Source organism: Canis lupus, chromosome 4, assembly GCF_003254725.2.
Source record: "Canis lupus dingo isolate Sandy chromosome 4, ASM325472v2, whole genome shotgun sequence".
NCBI lineage: Eukaryota > Metazoa > Chordata > Mammalia > Carnivora > Canidae > Canis > Canis lupus.
The window spans coordinates 3,462,200-3,478,266 of NC_064246.1; the positions used below are offsets into that span (position 1 = coordinate 3,462,200).

General features: G+C 42.0%; 1 protein-coding gene and 1 long non-coding RNA gene across 3 annotated transcripts in view; one reads left to right on the forward strand and one right to left on the reverse strand.

Annotated features, from left to right (window-relative positions):
- The window catches only part of ACTN2 (actinin alpha 2), a 66,444-nt gene that overhangs the window by 45,969 nt on the left and 4,408 nt on the right, over window positions 1-16,067 (reverse strand). The gene's annotated exons all lie outside the window — the stretch shown is intronic.
- Window positions 14,291-16,067, forward strand: part of LOC112660802 (uncharacterized) — a 69,394-nt gene continuing 67,617 nt past the window's right edge. The window contains exon 1 of the long non-coding RNA XR_003137228.3: window positions 14,291-14,878. This is a non-coding gene — a long non-coding RNA (uncharacterized LOC112660802). The remainder of the gene's footprint in view (window positions 14,879-16,067) is intronic.

The window sequence follows — 16,067 nt, forward strand, 5'->3', positions numbered from 1 at the left end:
TCCTGGTCCACACGCCAGGTGAGGACATGCACTAGGTAAGCCACACAATGGGCCCCTCCAGAATCACGTCAGCAGCATGGCCTTAAATGTAAATATTCAGACACATAACCATCTTGTAAAACCATTAAGGATACTCTCTGGATCCGGAAGTCACTCATGGTGAGGACTGGTCAGCATAATCATCTGATCTGGAAAAAATTGCAAACCCTCTAGGCTGCCACGTGCCCAGGTACAACTTTCAAGGAGTCACACAAGATTTGAAAAATTCAACCAGAGAGAGAAGCATGTAAGCACTAAAGTGTTCATTCCAAGGATCCTGCATGTGCTACACCAATTTTAAGATGTCCTGGGAGCCCATCTGGGGCCCTAAGAGTTGCATAACCAGGCATCTAACCGTACGGTGGGCTGCCCTTTCCTTCTCTGCCCACAAATCTCTGCTTCATCTCCAAGATCCTATGTGATAACACAGTGCAGTGTAGTAAGCGCCCCCCCGCCGAGATCAGCAGCCCTAAAATCTGAAGCCTGGCTCTGTGACCCACTCAGCCTCCGGTGTGGGCAGGACAGCTCCTCTCTCCCATGATTGTGGCTTCCCCCAAGGAAAGTATGTGGACCTAATTCAACTAGTTGACTGTGGTCTCGAATGAAAGAGAATGCAAAATATTTCACCAATACAGATGCCATCGAAACCAAAGAACAGAGGTCAGTGATGGCAATTCAAAGAAACCTGAGGTGCTTTGCGGTTTAACTCAAAAGGGAATTAAACCAGTGCATAAGGAGCACCTGGGTGGCTCAGCGGTTGAGTGTCTGCCTTTGGCTCAGGTCATGATCCGGGGATCCTGGGATCCAGTTCCACATCAGACTCCCCACAGAGAGTCTGTTGCTCCTTCTGCCTATGTCTCTGCCTCTCTGTGTGTGTCTCTCATGAATAAATAATAACTTAAAAAAATTAACCACTGCATAGAAAAAATAGCCTACAGTCACAATTTAAGTCTACTTGAGCATAAGAGATACTCCACCTCCAATAACTAAGCATAAACATGCTGTTGCTTAGCACATTTCATAAACTGTTGCCGTATACAGACAGAAAAAGGTGACTAGAAGGTCTGGGATCCAAGAATCCAGAAAGATGCCAGGTCTTCATCTTTGCCTGATTTACCCCAAATATTCCCACTGCTGTTCAAAGGACAAAGAGCATCATTAGCACATCTTAACTTCCTTCAAGGAACAAGGGGTTCACAGCCTTAGTTCTTTTGCCAATAGTGGTAAAGAGGTTTGGCCATGCATTTTTTAACATTCCCACAAGACCATTAATATAAAAGGCTACATTTGAATCAGGACTTGGTTCAAAATACACGAAGTATAAGGAGCCCCGAATCAACTCTGGTACAAAGGCAAATTCCATTACATTCCACTGCAAATGGCAGGCCTACACTGGTTTCTCAGGCCTTTGTATCCCTGCAAGCATACCAATTACAAGTCAAAGAAGCAAAATGACCATAGTAGCATCTGACCCTATCTTGTTCACCTTTGTGTCACCTAAAGAACCCAGCTACCAGCAGGCGTACCTGTATTCACCCAGAAAGAACCAGTACCTATTCAAATTTTCAGTAAATAGTAACAATTTCAAACATTAATAAATTGGAACCTCAACAGTACCAAAGTACTGCTCTTTTTTCTTTTTTAAGATTTTATATATTTATTTATTTAAGAGAGAGACAGAGAGATTGAGAGAGCCAGGGGAGGAGCAGAGGGAGAAGGACAAGCGGACTCTATTCATTCAGGGCACAGAGCCAGACTCAGGGCTCGATCCTAGGACCCTGAGACCATGACCTGAGCCAAAATGAAGAGTCAGATGCATAACCGTCCGAGCCACCCAGGCACCCCTAAAATACTGCTTTTAATTTGAGTTCCAGGGATACTCAGAAATACAAAATTAATTACTCAAAGTAAGAGGGGAAAAAATGAGGCAGCTTTTTCTGGTTGATTCACCCCCAACACATTCTGCCAGCAAGCAGGGCTTGGGGAGGTCTATGCAAAGTTAGGATACCTGGCAATCTCAAATTGCAGGGTAGGAGAACCCACGAACAGCTCAAGGGGAGCTGTCATTGCTAGAGTCATTTAAGGACGTGGTAAGAGAGTGGGAAAAAATACTGTCAGAAATACCCGGTGTGTGACAGCACCCAACACTCTAAAAATGCTGGTGCAGGTGACTCATGTGTAAGCAGGGGTCTTTGCTTGTGTCAGATAGTGCCTGGAACAGAGTGGCACCAATACTATTTGTTGAATGGGATATGATTTGTCAGACTTTCCAGGACAGAGTAAAGAAGATAGCAGCTGGACTTTTTTTCTTGACTGAAAAAATTAAAAAGACTGAGGAGTTAAAAAATCTGTATCTGCTTAAGTTCCATGTTTTTAAAGATTATTATCATGTCAAACTTAATTGCAGAATCCTTAAATGTTAAAAGAGACTGTAATCTTGCCAAAAAAAAAAAAAAAAAAAACCCTTGTGAATAATAAAAGACAACCCCATGGCTGAGGGCATCTAAAAATAGAGTCAGGTTAATGGATGATTCTTTAAGTGGGTAGGTTAAAGATGACTCTGCCAGCACTTGAAAAGATAGTTCTATCCACATCTGGTTTTAATCAGAATTTCTGAACTGTGAATTTTAGGTGTCAGTCCTCAGGCTCATAAGAATAACTACTGTTTAGGTCCTGGGCTGTTAGGAATACATAAGAAAGGTGCTAAAAGCTTGGAGACTGCCTAACAGGGAAAAAATGCTTTTCAGGTTTTTTAACAAAGCCAAATCTAGCCCAGACGGGTTCCAGTTTGAGCAGTGGCCTCTCTGGTAGGTACCATCTCCTCCATAACTTACAGAAAGGATGGATGATTAAAGTTATGGAATTTGGAATGATGTCACAACAGTTAAGGCTAATTTATATACAGAAAAGTCTGGGCTTCAGTGGGAAACCTATTTATCAGTTACCGCACCCCTTTTATGCTATCCTATGACATGTAAGTCACAGATAAAGGAGAGCAGCAAAGGTAATTCTTGCCTCTAGACAAGAAATGGATTCTGCACGGCACAGGGACAATCCTTCCTCCTGGAGAAAATCTTCTGCTTCCATTCAGCCATTTGTTTCGCTATCCCTCATCTATTAATATGTGCCTATTCTTTGGATTTTCTTTTGACCTGCTTGTAACTCCTCTCCAGACGTTTCATTGGTAATGAGTTAAATGACATCTTTAGCATTTGTTCATTTTTTAAATCTGTGTGACAGTCACAATTTGCACCTTTATTTAATAATGGTCTTTGAAAACTTTAGGCTTTCAGGTCTTTCGTCTCCACAGAGGTCAACATTCAAATACGCTTAAAGTATCCACTGTTTTGATCTAAATGCTACTGATTTCAGTGAAGAGAACCAGTAACTGATACACAAGAATGATACACGGAACTAACTAAAGTCTGATTTGCTGATCTTAAGTTATAGAATGCTTCCCTTGTCCTGTGAAAATGACAACTGTCTCGGCTTACTGGATGCCTTTTCTATGTCAAAGCCTCCATTTAAAGTCTGATACGTGTCCCTGTGTTCCCTCTTATCCAAATCACCAGAAAGAATACTGGGTTTGGGCTGAATTATTTAGCACTTTTCCTGTTCCATAAAGATCTTACATTTATCTAGAAGCTAAAGTATTTCCATCTGTTAATTTCCTCCCTGCTCAAGAAAAATTCCCACAAACATTTTATCACCACTTACAGGAGTTCTCTTATTACTCACACTCCTAAATCTTATTTCTCAGCTGCGATTACTCATGTCTTCATCTCTATTATCGGCAAGGCATGTGAGGCAACACAGCAAGGACCTCAACCACTTCTCTGATCTGATGATTCTCAGTATTCATTGCACTGAGCTACCTCTACTTTCATTCCAAGGACTGTTTTAAAATTCTTGAAATGGGTGCCTAGGTGGCTCACTCAGTTGGACATCTGACTCTTGGTGCCAGCTCAGGTCATGATCTCATGGGTCGTGAGATCAAGCCCCAAGTGAGGCTCATGCTCAGTAGGGAGTCTGTTTAAAGATTCTCTCCCTCTGCCTCTCCCCACACTTGTTCTCTCTCTCTCAAATAAATAGATAAATCTTTTTAAAAATTTCTTAAAGGGGCACCTGGGTGGCTCAGTGGTTGAGTGTCTGCCTTTGGCTCAGGTCATGACCTGAGGTCCTGGGATCGAGTCCCACATCGGGCTCACCACAGGGAGCCTGCTTCTCCCTCTGCCTGTGCCTCTGCCTGTGTCTCTGCCTGTGTGTGTCTCTCATGAATAAATAAATAATTTTTTAAAAATTCTTAAAACAACATTCTTATATAAAAATTATAAAGCTTGGGATCCCTGGGTGGCGCAGCGGTTTACCGCCTGCCTTTGGCCCAGGGCGCGATCTTGGAGACCCGGGATCGAATCCCACGTCAGGCTCCCGGTGCATGGAACCTGCTTCTCCCTCTGCCTGTGTCTCTGCCTCTCTCTCTCTCTCTCTCTGTGTGTGTGACTATCATAAATAAATAAAAATTAAAAAAAAACTCTAAAAAAAAATTATAAAGCTTATTTTAAAAACCTTTTATTAAAACAAGCTCTAGCATTCTCTCTTCTAAACAACGGTTAGCAAATGATCTTGATGAAACTCCCCATTTTAACTGTTAAGTGGAAAAAATGAGCAGGTTAGAAAATTGTAGATTATTCCCCAACTATTTTAGGGCTGGAAGCATATGTTAAACTAACCAAATCAAGTATCTTCAGAGTCAAAGTCTCAGTCATTTTTGCTCTAAAAGTTAAAAAAAAAAAAAAAAAAAAGTGGCAAGCTCAAAGAACCACATGAAAGCTCTCAGTGCTCAGTCATCCAAGCTTAGAGCAATCCCTAGGCCATGAGCCTGACTTAGCCACTGGCCAGGAGTTCTGTGGGGTCACACCTGCCTCCCCCAAGCTGGCACAAGCTACATGGAGAATTCTTCTGAGGACTTTCTGGTAAGCAAGCATTTAAGGCTCCCAACAAACAGCCTTATATATGATTGATCCTGAGCTATGCTTCCCAAAATAACTTGTTCTCTTGGAGGATAATTATGTGCAAGATGTGGCTCTGTGACAGGGCAGACCTAACTGTTGCTTGGTTTTAGGCAACAGCAACATTTATTATACTTTCATTATTCTCTTCTTGAGGATGAATTCAAGCTACCCTTTAAAAAAGCAAAGGGATGTTTCCCTCCTCGGCCCATCCCAGCAACTAGGGAAACAGCTTGTAGGACGTAGACAGCAAAATAAATATCCCTTAATTCAAGTTAACCATACTGTTACTATTTTCAGGGACCCAAATAAATGGCTGCCTACGCAGAGGGATTAAAGCGTTCATTTAGAATGACACAGTTCTCTGTATACACCACATTCCTGCATTGGTATTCTAGACCAGAAGCACAGTTCTAAGTCAGGAACAGCCTCCATCAGGTATGCTACAGGTTCCCTCTCCATATGGGAAAATCTCTGGTTAACAGAAGGGGTAAAAGCTGGTTATTCCCGAAGTTCCTGCTCACTCCACACTGGACGGAACCACGCTTGGATTTCTTCCTTCTAAAAGTTCTTCCCCAGGGCTCATGCTGAGTGGAGAGTATGCACAAAGCTATGTTACGAAGTCTTCATTCCCTGAGACATTTCAGATAAAACATATTATAGTGTAAAATTCATAAACATATTCTTACATACTATAGCATAAAGTGTTCTGGTAGACAATATGGCCAAATGTTAACACCAGTTTTCTCTAGATTGTGACTTTTAAAATTTTCTTATCCATATTTTTCTGTAGGGAATGTGTAGGACTTATGCAAATATGTATCTTTAAAAAGTAATTCGGGGAAGTATATACAATTCGTTAGCCTAGATTCTTTGGTCTTCGTGGCTATCTATAATTATGCTGGCTAGTTTTATATCATTAATCCTCCATATTTCTCCCTGAAAAACAAAAACTCAAATTGGATATAATCAAGCAAATCTAGATTTCTGAAGTTAATCAATGAAGTGCTGCTTCAGGACTTTTTAAAGTTTCACACTAAAATCCCCAGTTTGGGGATGCCTGGGGGCTGAGCGGTTGAGCATCTGTCTTTAGCTCAAGGCATGATCCTGGAGACCCGGGATTGAGTCCTGCATTGGGCTCCCTGCAGGGAGCCTGCTTCTCCCTCTGCCTGTGTCTCTGCCTCTCTCTCTCTGTCTCTCATGAATAAATAAATAAAATCTTTAAAAATAAATAAATAAATAAAATAAAATCCACAGTTTGGGGGCACCTGGGTGGCTCAGTCAGTTAAGCATCTTCCTTCAGCTCAGGTCATGGTCCCAAGGTCCTGGGATCAAGCCCCACATTGGGTTCCTGGCTCAGAAGGGAGTCTGCTTCTCCCTCTCTCTCCTGCTCGTGTTCTCTCTCCCTCTCTCTTAGATAAATAAAATCTTTAAAAAAAATAAAAAATAAATATAATAAAATCCCTATTTCAACATCACATTTCAAAACCCTAATGGAGAAGGTACACACTGTCCAAGTTCTAGGACCACAGAATAGAAGTCATTTGGAGTCTGTAATATCCAGTTACCCAGATACCAGTTACAGCAATAGAACCTACTGTCACACACCAGGTATTTCTGACAGGATTTTTCCTGTTTCCTTACCAAGTCCTTAAAGGACTCCAACAGAGGCAGCCCCATCTTGCATCCAAGTATAAAAACAGGGGCAACCTTTACAGTAAACATGAATTTATCACACAGTAAATATAGTTATCACCACTTCACTCCCAGATTTTCAAGGGTCTGAACATATATAAATATTTAGTGTATATATACTAAGTGTATATATGCATATACACACACTTGTTCGTTTTTTGTTTTGTTTTGTTTTGTTTTTAAAGAAAAAACCCAAACTGCCTGAAGAACAAAGCCAGAGATTTGACTTTGGTGACTGGTCCACCTATTTAAATAATGTTAACTCTTAGTTTTTCAGATGTGCACATATTAATATCAAACTAAAGTGCGAGTCTATACAGTACTAATAAAAACATATAGCTAGCATATCAAATACCAAAAGCAGCATGTATTTCAGAGGGGAACTTGGCCCACCAGCGGGATCCATGGCCCTGCATCCCTCCACACACATGGCTTACTCCCACAGCTCTCTGCAAGAATTGGTCTTCTAAAGGATTCATGAATTAAAAGATTCAGAAATTACTAGACTCTGGTATTTAAATCTGTCACAAAGTATAAGAAATCTCACTTCACCAATATCTGCATTTTTTAAAGTTCAGAAATAAGCAAGTATTTTGAGAAAAGGCATCACTATCCTATATATAAATTATTTGGGTCTCAACATTATTTTAACATTCTCTAAGGTTACCACGTGTAGGTCCTCAGAACAGAGTGACTATAGAGTTGGTGTCTAAACTGGACTACTTCTGGGTGCCTGGGCAGCTCAGTCAGTGAAGCACCTGCCTTCACTCAGGTCGTGACCCCAGGGTCCTGAGGTCAAGTCCTGCATCAGGCTCCCTGCTCAGCAGGGAGCCTGCTTCTCCCTCTGCCTGTGTCTCTGCCTCTCTCTCTGTATCTCATGAACAAATAAATAAAATCTTAGGGATCCCTGGGTGGCTCAGCGGTAGAGCGTCTGCCTTTGGCCCAGGGCGTGATCCTAGAGTCCCGGGATCGAGTCCTACATCAGGCTCCCTGTATGGAGTCTGCCTCTCTCTCTGCCTATGTCTCTGCCTCTCTCTCTCTGTCTCTCATGAATAAATAAAAATAAAGTCTTTTAAATAAATAAATAAATAAATAAATAAATAAATAGGTAAGTAAGTAAGTAAATAAAATCTTAAAAAAAAAAAGAATAGAGGTCCTGAGAAATGAACAACACATTATACACCGTAAATTTACAAAATGTTGTATGTTAATTATATCTTGATAAAGCTTGGCGGTGGAGGAGGGGATAGAAAATAGATAAGATAAAATGAATTTTTGCCAGGAATGAGGTGGCCTGGATCTACAGCATGTGTAAGGGCCCCCCATCACTTCCACGGCTACCCTAGAAATGCACACATATAAGCAGGCAAGGGCCTGATCTGTGTCTAAATAAAATCGCCGGAAGTAGTCTTGGCAAGACCACCTCTAAAAATAACTTTTCCCCAAGAACCCTTTAAATGTCTGCTCTCTCCTTCCTCTGGCTGTACTCTGGGGGTGGTAGAGGAAATGAAGATGTATCAAGTTCAGCATCCTCAGACATTTTTCCCAACTCCTGTCTCAAACCCAAGCTCACCGTCCAAAGCAGTGAAAACAATGATCAGAGGAACTGAGAGAGAACTAGACCAATAACCCTGAAAGAATTTATAGGGTCACTTCATCAGATCAGTCTGCAGCAGGAGAGAGCTGCTCCTTACCCATGGCATGTACCCTATCAGTACATGGGCTGACTTTACACATGGGCACTAACATAGCAGTGAACCATTTGCAATCATAGGGTGTTAAACGGCTTTTGCTTCTGCCCAAAGTGCTTTGCACAATTCCATCCTCTTCTCGTAGACTGCCTGAAATCTACCTTGAGGGTCCTTCCTGGAAGGAGACAACAAGGTTATTGTCTTAGAAAGATCACCTTTAAAATAAGGGTGATCTCTAGAAAGGCAGGTTTGGGGAATATAATAGTAAGAGTCTGAGAAATCATTAGGAGAATTGGTGGATGAGGGGAGGTGCACAAGCACAGCAGAGGATGGAGGAGGCCCAGATGGCCAGAGGGGTAGCAGGAAGCGTAGGGTTTGGGGTGAAAAGAGAGGAACTCCAAGAGGGGATGGTGACAATTGGCCTCCTTTGAAGTTCTGCTTCATGCTGATTTATTTCAAAATTTTGTTTAGGGAATAAAACACTTGGTGAACATAAAAACTTTTTCTTCTTAGACGTGGACATCCCTGGTAGCCATTTCACCATGTATGCACATATCCAAACTCTTGAAATATATACAATTTTTTGTCAATTATACCTCCACAAAGCTGGGGTGTGGGGAGAAGTATGGAACACCCCCTATGCATGAAACTTGGACTTTCCATGGCCAGCTGCATTCAAAAGGATTCACTCTAATCTGTATTTTCTCTGCTTTGGTGTATGTTTAAAACTTTCTGTTATAGGAAGTTACAGAAAAGGAAAGTGGAATTTTTTTTTTTAATATAAGGTAAAAGGAGCCCTTGGTACTGCCAGTTCACAGTGTGTAGGCTGAATCTCTGTGGAGCCCAGATCTCAGGGAGCATTCTTGTCCACTAAGACATCACGCCTGCAGGACAATAACTGATCTGTACTCTTGCCTCTTGGAGTCCCATCTACTGGTTCCAACAGGGAGTTGACTCAAGTACTTAGGCATCCTGAACTGTGGCTTCTTTTGGAACTGAGTCAGCCAGACCAGCATACCAAAGGTATGCCCCTAATGGCATGTCCTACTAAACTCCATTTAGAGGTTTAGTTAGCTTTCCCTGTGGTCTCTCTTCTCCTCCTTTGGCATTTCTGCTGAACACACCAACTGCTATGATCTGACCTAGAGAAAAACCTGTGCATGACAGTATTCCCCATGCCTCAACATTTAGTTCTCTCATTTTATCAGATGCCCCCAATTGTTCCCATTTAGGAATAAAAAATTCACAGACCCATACTCTTCCACAGAGGCGGTTGGTTAGGGATAAGCAAGAAATTAGAAATACCGACTCCCACACTTCTGCTCTGAGGTGTAGATCCTAAGTATGAGTAGAAAGCAACAACAACAACAACAACAAAACCCAGAAAATGTTTAGTAGTTAACAGCACAGCCTTCAGAGTAAAGCAGCCCAGCTCCAAAATTCAGCTTTGCCACTTACAGACCAAAGGATGCAATAACATCTTTAGTATCTCCACATTTTATAAAGCTCCCATTGAGAAACAGGGTCATGCCTTTGTAATTTAGATTTCTGTGTGCATGGGTTCCAGCTATACTTCCTCACCCTCAACAAACCTTCGACAAGTTACTTAACTTCCCTCACTAAAAAAGGAGAATAATAATACTCTGCCCTCAAGATTGTTGTGAAATTTGAGTGATATAGTATCTATGGTTAAAACAGTAATTCTCAATAAACAGCTGCTCTGCCCCTTTACAGTGAATAGTCTGCGATGCTAAGATTAATATGCCAAACCTCTTCTTCCTCCTTTCCTTAATCCACTACCAAAAATTCATATATTAAAATATCACTTTTATATTGTTGAAATTCTTTTTGTTCTAGTGTTATACTGAAAAAAAAATGTTAAGCATCTATTTCAAAATTTAACAAGAGATCGAAGTATGCAATAAAATAATCAGCCACCTCCTATTTCATAAAATTCCAACAACAGAAATTATACAGTTTGCAAAATGTAAAATGCATAGTTTGCATTTCTCTAATGTCTCTCTGCCCACATCCCAGTTCAATCTAACTCTCACCCCTGCCTCCCCTCAAAAATGTGTTTGTCTTAAAATAGAAAAATATTATCCTCTGTGGGTAATCTCTAAACTGATTATAACTCTGTATGTGTCTTCTATCATTTTCATGACAGATCCTCTCCAACACCGAAAATACCAGTATATTTTTTTAAAGATTTTTAAATTTATTCATGAGAGAAAGGAGGGTGGGCAGAGATATAGACAGAGGGAGAAGCAGGCTCCATGCAGGAAGCCTGACATGGGACTCAATCCCAGGATGCCGGGATCATACCCTGAGCCAAAGGCAGATGCTCAACCACTGAGCCACCCAGGTGTCCCTCAATAATATTTTCTAAAAAGCTTAAAACAAAACATCTGAAGGAGGGCAATAATTCATTTCATTCCCTTAATCATATAAATGATAAAAGAGAAAAAAGGAAATCTATCTTGGGGTTAAATTCTACATTTAGGAGGCACATGCGTGGCTCAGCGGTTGAGCATCTGCCTTCAGCTCAGGGCGTGATTCCGGACTCCCAGGGCTGAGTGCCACATCAGGCTCCCTGTGTAGAGCCTGCTTCTCCCTCTGCCTGTGTCTCTGCCTCTCCCTGTGTCTCTCATGAATAAATAAATAAAATTTTTAAAAAATTTACATTTAGCATAAGATGAAACACATTCTACTGTTTTCAGTAATCCTTACAAATTTTCAATACAGTCTCCCTTAAGAAAGCCTATCATACTGAAATACTGCAGAAGGGTTTTATGCTCTAGACCTGAGCACACCACCACAAATAATTTCTCATAGTTTTTTATTTCCTTTGAAAGCACACCTTATCTCATTGGCTAAAAGATATCCCATCCCACGGTGCCAAATCCCTGGGTTTCTCTTCCAGCAGCTAAACCAATTCATATGCCAGATTCAGACTGGCAAAGCTCCAATGGAATACCAAGGTGAGATTTCTCCAGGAAGAAAATTAAAGACATCTCCACAGTTCAAGTGGTTCCAAGCCGTCTGATGTATGCACATCCACGTGCAGGTAATGTCACTGCTTCCTGTGGAAGTCCTCTCAGACCTCCTTCCACATTCCCCTCCCCACAGTTTCAACCATCACCTACGAGCAAATAGCTTCTATGCCTGAACCTCCAAGCTTGATCTTTCTCCTTGATATTTCTGTTGGATGTCAAGCTCTCAATCCAAACCTCACATTTTTAACTATTACAAAATCCAACAATTCCCTTATGAACACCAAAGGCATTAGAGATAAGGCTAGAAATGTTTAGAATTCAGTTTTATGGTTTGGCTATTGCATGGTATTGGTCATGGATCTCAAATACATTGGAACCTAGTGGTAATATAGTTTTATTGAGTTGAAAGTAAGTAACTGCAATTTTTGGAAGTCAAAATGCTTTCAAATGGTTCGACCTAATATAAAATTCCTCAAAATTCTTAATAAAAATCAATGACATTACCTAACTTCAAAATAACTATTATTTCACATCTTATTTGACTATCGTGAAATAACTTAAAGACTCCTTATGACTCTAATAGGTAGGATTACCTGATTGGCCAATTTCAATTATAACTGTCTATATAAGACTCGATCACAGTTTCATATTAAATACAGTTCTCATTTCCCCCAAACAACCTCATATTTACCTACTTGTCCATTTGGTCCCCACAATCACTAAAAAAGGAGAGTGTTTTCCAAGATTGCATGCCTTTTAATGTATAATGATTCCTAAGGCTTATAACTAACACCTTTATTTGCTAACAAAAATAAAGAAACAAAGCAAGACAATGCAAAATCATGATAACTACTTAGTCTTGGACTTGGCATTCAGACTTATTCCTTTTCAGGAACACACACACTCTTCCGAATCACCCATGTCTATTCTTTATTTTGTAATTCTGCTACTGTGAAGCACAGTATGTTTTCAAAAAAAAAAATTTTTTTTTGTTTTACGATAGTTTGTACATAAAACCCACGCGTTTAAATTTATACTTATCTGAATCTAAATGTAATTTTCTTTATTAAGTGGGTAAATATTTTCAATCTGGAGGAAAAAAGGTCATTTCAAATCAAATTTAGGTGACCAGAAATTGTTCATTAATACAGTGACACATTCAATTTAAATAAATCTGAATCTATGACTTTTTAATTACAAAAATCTATAAATTCCATTTTTTTAAATTAACAGCTTGTCTTTGAAGGTTTAATCTTAGAATAAGAATTAAGTCAGATAGGGATCCCTGGGTGGCGCAGCGGTTTGGCGCCTGCCTTTGGCCCAGGGCGTGATCCTGGAGACCTGGGATCGAATCCCACGTCGGGCTCCCGGTACGTGGAGCCTGCTTCTCCCTCTGCCTATGTCTCTGCCTCTCTCTCTCTCTCTCTCTGTGACTATCATAAAATTAAAAAAAAAAAAAAAGAATTAAGTCAGATAACTGCATTCATTTTGAGGATCTGAGAAAAATGCTTTAAGAAAATCTTTTTTAAAACCACTACACAAGAAGCATGAATTAGAGGTGATACATATATAGCTCTAGGAATTAAAAAGATTGTAAAAAAAAGTTTCTTGATTATTACATTTAAAGTTTTTAATCATACTAAATGCTTTTCAGAAATAGGACTCATAATTTTCTCATTCTACAAATGAGTACTGAGTCTGAGCAGACTCAGTGGTGGCCCTGGGGAACCTGGGAAGAGCATCTGCTCATAGTCCTCAAGGAGGAGACCATGACAGCACCAGGTGACCCATGTTCTAGAAGGCTGGCCTCCTGGAGGAGGGGCCTGATTGAGGAAGAATCCCAGAATGGGCCAAGGAAGCAGGGGCTGGGTATAAGGCAAAAGAGTGACTCAAACACGGTGAGGGCCACTCTGTGAGGTTGGACCTTGAACCTGTGTGTGTGTGGTGGGGGATGGAATAGTAGAGTCTAGCTCAGACCTGGCCTCACAGACCACTGTAAGAGGATTGAACTCTCTCCTGAAGACAATGAAGAACCACAGAGGGACTTTAAGCAGGAAATACCATGACCAGGCTTGTGGTTCCATAAAGATCACTCCTGCCAGCATCATGGAGAAGAGCCTTTAGAGAAGCATGAGCTGTGGAAAGGTGACAAAGCAGGAGGCTCCCATCCCTAATCCACGCAGGAAAGACAGAAACTCTGAAGACGTGAAAGTACTTAATGGGAGGAAGGGGCAGGGTCCAAAGGACTTTAGCATGTGGGCTCCACCAGAGTTGGGAAAGGGAGGCACCAAGGATAACTCCCAGCATCCCACCTGGGTGCCAGGGAGGAAGATGTTTCCATTTACAAAGACAGCAAACCACATAAGAGGAGCATTCTGGAAATACTCTGCCTTTCCTTTGCCAGCCTAGCTGAATTGGGTGTCTCTGCTCTGCACTTTGCACTGAACTTTCTGTCTCCTAAACCAGGCTATAAGCTCCTTAGGGGGTCAACTCAATTCTCTATCCCTAGCCTCTGGCAGGATGGTAATAAAAGTCAAACAAATGAAAGAATAAGTGACCATTTAGATCTTGCTCTTCAGCAGGGTTGCAGATCAGAACACCTTCTGGTTTCTGACATGGAAAATTGTTTGCGGGGGGTGGGGGGCGGGGGGGAAGGTGGGCACACTGGCAAGCCTGCAGGTGCTCAGATAGGGGTTTGTATAAAAAAAGGTTCCTCAGGCTCCTTTAGAAAAACCAATTCCTTGCACGCAAGATTTTCCTGCCTTCGGAATTGGTCTAGCACAGCAGTTAGCAAACGTTCCCCTGATCTCTGCTTTCTGTTCTTTCTGGAAGAATTAGTACCGTTCCCAGGGAAACAGTGGTACAATTCTGACTGTCCTCCAACGTATTCCGTACCAACTCCTCTGCTCATCACGGCGGCTCCCCCACCCACTCCAGTCCTGCGCCTTTTCCGTAGGTGTCTCCCAGCTGCAGCAACTGACTGCAGCGCCTTCTGACAGCTTTCTGAAGCCGCGCTCATTAAGTTTCCCAGCTAAGAATTATATTCGTCCTCCCACACTCTTGGAGACGCTTCCTTTGGGGTTCAAGTTTCTTTGGTGATGAACTTGGCTGAAGGGGCAGGGCACACGCCAGGACAGATCCCAGGGCCCTGGGGAGGGTCCGACGACAAAGAGTGACTTTTCCGCCTTTAGCGTGTGCATCTGTGATCATCCACAGCAAGCCAAGTGCTTCTTTAGAACCACAGTCCGTCCGGGGACAGAGGTTTCTTAGGGCTCATAACAGATGCTGCCTTTCCACGCCGACCCACCAACATGCTTCTCTAGACATCAGAGTCCCCTTGGAACATCAGCCCTCCCTTCAAGTGCCGGCCACAGGGACTACCACCCTCCCCTCCGCCCTGCACTGGATGACGAATCCTGTGAACAGGCAGCTTTCTATCTCCTGGGAGGTAAACAGACTCTGCTCATCAGTTTGCTTGTTTCTTGTCAATATAACCGTCTTGAGTTTCTAGCCCAGGAGCTCTCAGGGTGGGATCATGTCTGCTTAACTGGATTTATACACAGCCCGCCGTGGAATAGCACGGGGCCATTTAATACTTGCATAATCCCTCCTGACCACTCTCAAATTGATGCCTTCCTCACCATTGCTCCCACCAGTCCCTGGCTCTAATCCTCACGCTCTACCCAGTGGGTCCTATCTCAGGCTTCTGCCTGCCATCTCCTGGTCTCATTCTGCTAATAGTCTGCTTCTTTAAGCACAGTACTCTGGAGCTCCAACACCTGCAGGGCTCCACCCTCACCCCGAGTCCTGGGTTCACTATACACTGGCCTGCTCTGTCTTCTCTATGAATTCCAGTCTGCAATGTGAGCTTCAGCCAAGCCTGTCTCCTCTTCACACTCCCTCAAGCACATCACAAGCAGCAGATACATCCAAGAATATGGACCCAGGCGTCCTAGCCTGGCCACCTTGGCTACTTTCTCCTTTTAGACTCTCACTCTCTGAGCTTGTCCCCTCAGTCTTTTGTCAGAGGGTGGTGAGGGGGACCTGGGAAATAAGGGGGATTTGCTTTCATAGTGCTAAAGGGTGATGCAAACACTTACTATGATGACATCACACTTATCATCATCCCTCCCCCCCAAAAAATAGCACAACAGCTCTTCACTCTATTTTTCCAGCCAGGAATACGATTTTCATTTCTTCTCTCCACTAGGCTAATGTTTAGTTACTACTCAAATTAAGGTCTGGCCCAAGTCCTACTAGCCTACAAAGCTACTTCCTCACTGTTCTCACTCATGATGGCTTTCCTGATTTGACCTCCTATAACTTTTGTTCTTTAAACAACTAGCACCTGGCACTAAGTGTGCAAGTGTATAAACCTTCTCTTTAAAAGTACATCAAATGATAGGAAGTTAGTGTTTAATGGACACAGAGTTTCAGTTTGGGGCAATGGGAAAGTTCAGAAGGGTGGTGGTTAGGGTTGCATGATATTATGAATATATTAATGTCACTGAACTGTACACCTAACAATGGTTAAAAGGGTAAATTTTAGGTTATATATATTTTACCACACACACAAAACACCATAGCAAAGTCACTAAGGAACAAGTCTGTGTGTCATCATCCCTCAGCAGTCCCAG